A 6,000-nucleotide genomic window follows, 5' to 3' on the forward strand; every position below is an offset into this window, starting at 1 on the left:
AGAAATGGGAAGATAGCGAGCACACTGGAAGGTTCATGCAGTTTTCTATCATACAGTTCTTTGTAAGCACTCAAAGCATCCTGCAAACCTGCCCTAAACCTACGTGCCCTTTCAAAATTAAAGCCATATTTTTTTGCAATCATTGCAGCACCGTCAATCGTAGCGAAAATCTCACGCAGTTCAAAGCTATGGCGGCTCGCTGCAAAACAAATGCTGAACGCTATTTTCGCTTTTCGTCTTTTTTCGTAAAAGCGCAAATCCTCTTCGGATTTCTTTCGGCCAGCAAAAACAGGTACTAATGTAGGTCTTTCGTAAAAGCAAAGTGGCATAAAGCGAACTTTCGAAAAGCAGGGGATACCTGTACATTAAAAACAAAGTACCAGGGAAACTAAAGGTGGCCTAAAATAGGGAAATTGCCTGTATCTGCATACAAAAAGTCCTAGACAACACTCTGACATGCACAAGTGGCAAGTAAAATCCACAACACAGGGGTGTCACACAACTGAAATCTCCAGCAGTAAGGTCCAACAACATTATCATCACCAGGATCCCAATCAGCAATGTTCTAGAAATCACCATTGACCTGAAATTCAATGCACAGATACTATCTGCAAGAGAAGATCAGAGACTTGGTATCCTTATGAATCTATGTATGATCTTTCTATTATTTTAAAATCTATAAATTCTTATTTACAAACTTTTCATTTCTTTTGCTCTATTCATTTCCTTTGAAAGAGAAAAGTTTATTTGGACTTAAAACAATCTACCACACACAATAATGGAAATTTTCCACAAATAAAGTTATAAGAGAATTAAACAAAAAGAAAAATTAACAAGTGCCCAAACAGGAAACAGTTATACAAATTAAAAGTTATAATTAAAATTTTTAGCTTAATTTTCTCCTTCACATAAACCCCAACATTCATAACCCATTATAAACTTACATACTTATCCTTTATCTTCCAATTGCTAATTTGAGAACATGTAGTGTGCAAAATATTACATCAAAAACTGTATCCTTAATTGCACATTAGTTAATACCTTATCTTTCAATTTTACTTCACATAACTGACTTAATTCAAAACTTCAGTAAAAAATCTGATAACTACTCTTTTTCCAAAGTCATAACTGCATTATACTCAAGATGTACCTCTTCGTACATTTCTCCATTGAATTTAAATATTTAATAGCTTTGCTATATAAACAATAAATTTGTCTCCACCAAACCATCCAAAAATCTAAGCTATAATCATCAGATTTCAAAATCTGATTAAGATCATGGGAGATACAGCCAGTAAATAGAGACACTATTCCCATCAGACAGACCCTGGAGCACAAGACAGAAGGCAGAGTGGGACAACCATGGAGAAAACATATCATACATATAGTGTTTAGATTGGAGTTCATTGTGCAAGGGAGAAGGAAGCACACTTAGTAATTTCAGAAGGGAACTGGATCAACATTAAGGGGAAAATCTGGGGGAAAGAGGAAAAAATGCCAGGACTGGTAAAAAACATTCAATGGGTCAAGGAGCCTGTTCACAACCCACAACATCTTTTGATTCCATTTTGTGATCAGTAACATCCTCAAACAAAAAGAGTTACTCCACATTTAGTGGAAAATATGGAAAATTAATTTTTCATACAATTTTCTAGCACATCTTCATAAACTGCTGCTGATCTGTGCAGTTCAAGCTCAATTAACACTGAATAGCTTAGTTTTCACTGAATTATTATGGGTCTTATGCAAGCACTTTTATAATAGTAAGTGACATTTCACTAATGATGTACATCAATAATTTCTCTCAATATTTTCCCAATAACCTTTCAGGTTTTTGGTTACCTGTTGATCTAGGATCATCTGCTGTCATACTCTTCTCAAGTATCAGTTTAACTGGTGCTCTATTGTTCCCCCTTCAAAATCAGACAGCAAAAAAGACAAAACATTATGATGATACTTCTATTTATAGAAGTGGAATTTTAGTATTAAAATTATCCTGCAGGTTACAACTTCTAAAAACAACAGAATTGTCTGCCACACAGAAAGACTATGAAAGGTTCACATAAATTCTGTAGAGAAAAGTCTACAGAATTCTGTGGCTAAATCCCCCCAAAGGAACTCCTACAAATATTTCCATTTCCTTCCAAGGATCTTTGACCTGAAATGTTACTTTTTTTTGACAGATTAATCCCGATCGGCTGACTGTTTATCATGTTCTCTGCTTTCTCAGATTTCCAGCAGAGAAGACTTTTGATTTCCATTCAAATATTTCTCAGCTCTTTCCACCAATAACTTTCTAAACACTTATGTAACTAGTCAGATTTATTTATCATTTGTGCATCGAAACAGAGTGAAACGTGTCCTTTGCGTTAACTAACACAATCTAGGATGTGCTGGGGACAGCCCACAAGTGTTGACACACATTCAGGCACCAACATATCATGTCTTTAGTGCCTGGCAGGACAACACTGAACACAGCAAAAACAGAACACAACAAGCAACAAAAAAACACGACAGCAAATCAAGCTCCTTTCATTCCTCCCTGCCACCACCCACACGGAGAATATTCCAACCCTAAGACCCTCTGAGCCTCCTACAACAAAGCTTTACCTATCAGGCTTCAACTTCTGGCTGACCTTCAATCTGTGCTGTCAACCCCCAGACTTGCCAATAACAGGACTCCAAACTCCAGGCTTGCCAACCCACCCATCCTCGTGCCCCTTGCTCACATGGACATCCAATCCTGGGACCCACTAACCGAGGACATCCACATCACTGGCCTTCAAGTGTGAGCAGAGGACTGGACTCAGGGTATCTTTCATCCCATACCCACATCGCAGGCCTTTGAGTGCACAATAGAAGCCTGGACTCCAGATGTCCTTTGTCCCAATCTTAAATATCATTAATTTTCTTGAATATTATTAAACTTTTCTACGATGATCATCTTGACGAACTATTCTTGTATGAAAAACCTAACACACAAAGGCAGCTATTGGAAATGAAGTCATTACAACAACCTCTAACTCAATGTCAGCAAGACCAGAAGTTGATTATAGACTTCAGAAAGAAACCAGAGGATACTGAGCCAGTCCTCATCAGAGGATCAGAGGTGGAGGGTTAGCTACTTTAAATTCCTCAGTATTATTATTTCAGAGGACCAGACCTGGGCCCAGTACACAAGTATAATTATGAAGAAAGCACGGCTGCCCCTCTACTTCCTTCACAGGTTATGGAGATTTAGCATGGCATTTAAGACTTTGACAAACTTCTACAGATGTGTGATGGAGAGTATACTGACTGGCTGCATCACAGCCAAGTATGGAAACACCTACAGAAAGTAGTGGATACAGCCCAGTCCATCACAGGTAGAGTCCTCCCAAACACTGAGCACATCTACATGAAATGCTGTCACAGGAAAGCAGCATCCATCATCAGGGACCCTCATCACCCAGGTCATGCTCTCTTCTCGCTGCTGCCATCAGAACAAAGGTGAAGGAACCTCAGGACACATACCACCAGGCCAACTTCATTCAGTTTCACTTGTTCCATCACTGAAATGTTCCCACAACCTATGGGCTTACTTTCAAGAACTCTTAACCTCATGTTCTTGATATTTATTGCATATTTAATTCTTCTCTTTGTATTTGCACTCTGGGTGAACACACTATTTGGTGATCTGTCATTGATTCTGTATGATTATTACTCTATAGATTTATTGAGTATGCCCAGAAGAAAATGAATCTCGGGGCTGTAAACAGTGACAAATATGTACTTCCATAATAAAATTTATTTTGAACTTTTAATCTAATAAACGTTTGAAATACAGCTTCACTATGCTTGTGAAAAAGTCACAGATTTTTATTTTCCCCCCACAACTTGAACACAATGTATATCACAGCCACCAATCTCTAAAATCTATATAAGGCACAAAAGTATTTAATATCCAGACCAAAATAAATGCACTGAAATATACCACCAAACAAAAAGGACTAACTTTGTGAACGTAGAATCCTGAATGGAAAAGATCAAAATCAGGTTTATTATCACAGTCTCATATGATGTGAAATTTGTTTTGCAGCAGCAGAACAGTTAAAGACATAAAATTGCTATAAACTACAAAATAAATTAAGTGGTGCAAAAAGAAGAGAAAAGAACAGGTAGTGGTGTTCATGGATTGTTCGGAAATCTGATGGAGTGGAGCAATCTGTTCCTGGATGGTTCTTGAGGCTCCTGAAGCCTTGAGACCTACAACCCTGGATGGCAAGGGTTCTTTAATGGTATATGCTGTCTCCTTAAAACACTGTCTCTTAATAACGACACTGATGCCACGATGCAGTTAGCTGAGTCTACAACCCTTTGCAGCCGCGTGCGATTCAGTGCATTCGAGCCTCCACACCATGCAACCCATTCACTTACATCTGTAGACATTCGCAAGAGCTTCTGGTGACATACCAAACCTCTTCCTAACAAAATAGAGCGCTGGTATGCCTTCTTCATGATTACATCAATGTGTGGATTAGATGCTTCTGGGTGTCAGCTGAGGTATCATAAACATCACATCCTAGGTGTGATCGCCATATAACGCTGCTCCCTCATCTTCATGGGAGGTGGGGGGATGTGGAGGTCTTATTGTGATGAGTGGATACATTTACCTGAGCTGGACATTTGGAATGATCTCTGTTATAATTTATGATTCTATGATCAACATAGCAATAAAATAAAAAATATGAAGGCAACTGGGTGAAATTTATCGTTAAAGTCATCCACACCTATAAAATACTTCAGTTCAGACCAGTTTTAGAGGTCCAATCTCTAAAACCTTCCAAAGAAGTGAAGCCATTAGACCAAATTGAATTCTCAATTAATTGGCTACTGGAAAATAATTATAATAGCTATTAAGCACAAAGAAAAATGAAAAGTCACGCCATATAATGTTTCATTCAAGGATGCAATAAACTCAGCAGTGAACTCATCCAAAATTTGCTCTGATTACAGCACAGCTACTAAATACATAGCTTCATATATTTCAGTTCTCTTAACTTTTGTATCCGTTCACTTAATTTCAAAGGTGTTGACCTAGCCCAAACTACGTTTGCTTTTAAAAAAATAAACTTAAAGACACAATTAATTCAAAACTTAAACCTTTCTTTAATAGGTATTGGCGGTCATGAAAGTGAAGGGGCGGGGAAACAAAAAGAATGCATACAAGTAAAATTTATCCTTGCAGAAGTGTAACTAAATTACTGCTATAATTTAGCGCTCTTAACTTCAATAGGTCGAAGGGGGAGGGGTTCATGGATCTACATTTAAAGACTCCGCAGCGAAACCTGCCACTATCGCACTTCTGCGATTCTATTGCACCAACACTGTCGTTTTGGAGCTGTCGACTAACACAACGACAGAAAGAAAGTGCGCGGTTCATCCACGCCGGACTGCCGCTAATGAATTAGCCAGAAAGGCCGCGCAGCCTTACCAAGGACGGGCTGAACTGAATTACGTACCTCACCACATCCGCTAGAAGAAAAAAGTTTTTAAAAGTAAAAGAAAACAGAAGAGTTAAACACCTCGTTACAGATTTAAAAGGGGCTAACCGTGACTGTGATCGGTGTGAAGGAGGGGTGTTTGCCGACAGTCTGTCACGGTCTCAGTGCCATAGTTGCTCCAGTACCGCAGCGCTCAGGTACGTCACCACGTAACTACCGCCGGCTCACGAACTGCAAGAGCGCAACCAAAACTCAGCGGCAAGTGGAACAGCTCTGATTGACAACCGAACTGACCACTAGACCGATCAGCTCTGCTCCCGGAATGCGCAACAACCAATCGCCGGCATCAGGAGGCGGAAAGTCTTTCTCCAAGTTGGGACTGGTCTCCCGGGTGAGGAGGGTGTGTGATTCTCTCTTCCTAACTGCGCGTTTTAGTGTTAATGTTACAGAAAAGCATGCTGGTTGTAAAATAATTCAAAACGTTTTTAAAGATAGGATTTTAATCTGTCCCACAAAC

The 6,000-nt window shown here is 39.1% G+C and overlaps 1 protein-coding gene across 4 annotated transcripts in view; it reads right to left on the reverse strand.

Moving 5' to 3' along the window:
* The window catches only part of LOC134349295 (mitogen-activated protein kinase 9), a 54,278-nt gene extending 48,574 nt beyond the window's left edge, over positions 1–5,704 (reverse strand). For 3 of the 4 annotated variants that reach the window (XM_063053377.1, XM_063053378.1, XM_063053381.1), the window contains exon 1: positions 5,592–5,704. The gene's annotated coding sequence lies outside the window, so the exon portion shown is untranslated. Of the gene's footprint in view, positions 1–5,564 lie in introns of all 4 variants that reach the window. The other variant, XM_063053379.1, reaches the window with a different exon arrangement.
* Positions 5,705–6,000: the final 296 nt, after the last annotated feature.

The sequence above is a fragment of the Mobula hypostoma genome, chromosome 7, assembly GCF_963921235.1.
Source record: "Mobula hypostoma chromosome 7, sMobHyp1.1, whole genome shotgun sequence".
Taxonomy (NCBI): domain Eukaryota; kingdom Metazoa; phylum Chordata; class Chondrichthyes; order Myliobatiformes; family Myliobatidae; genus Mobula; species Mobula hypostoma.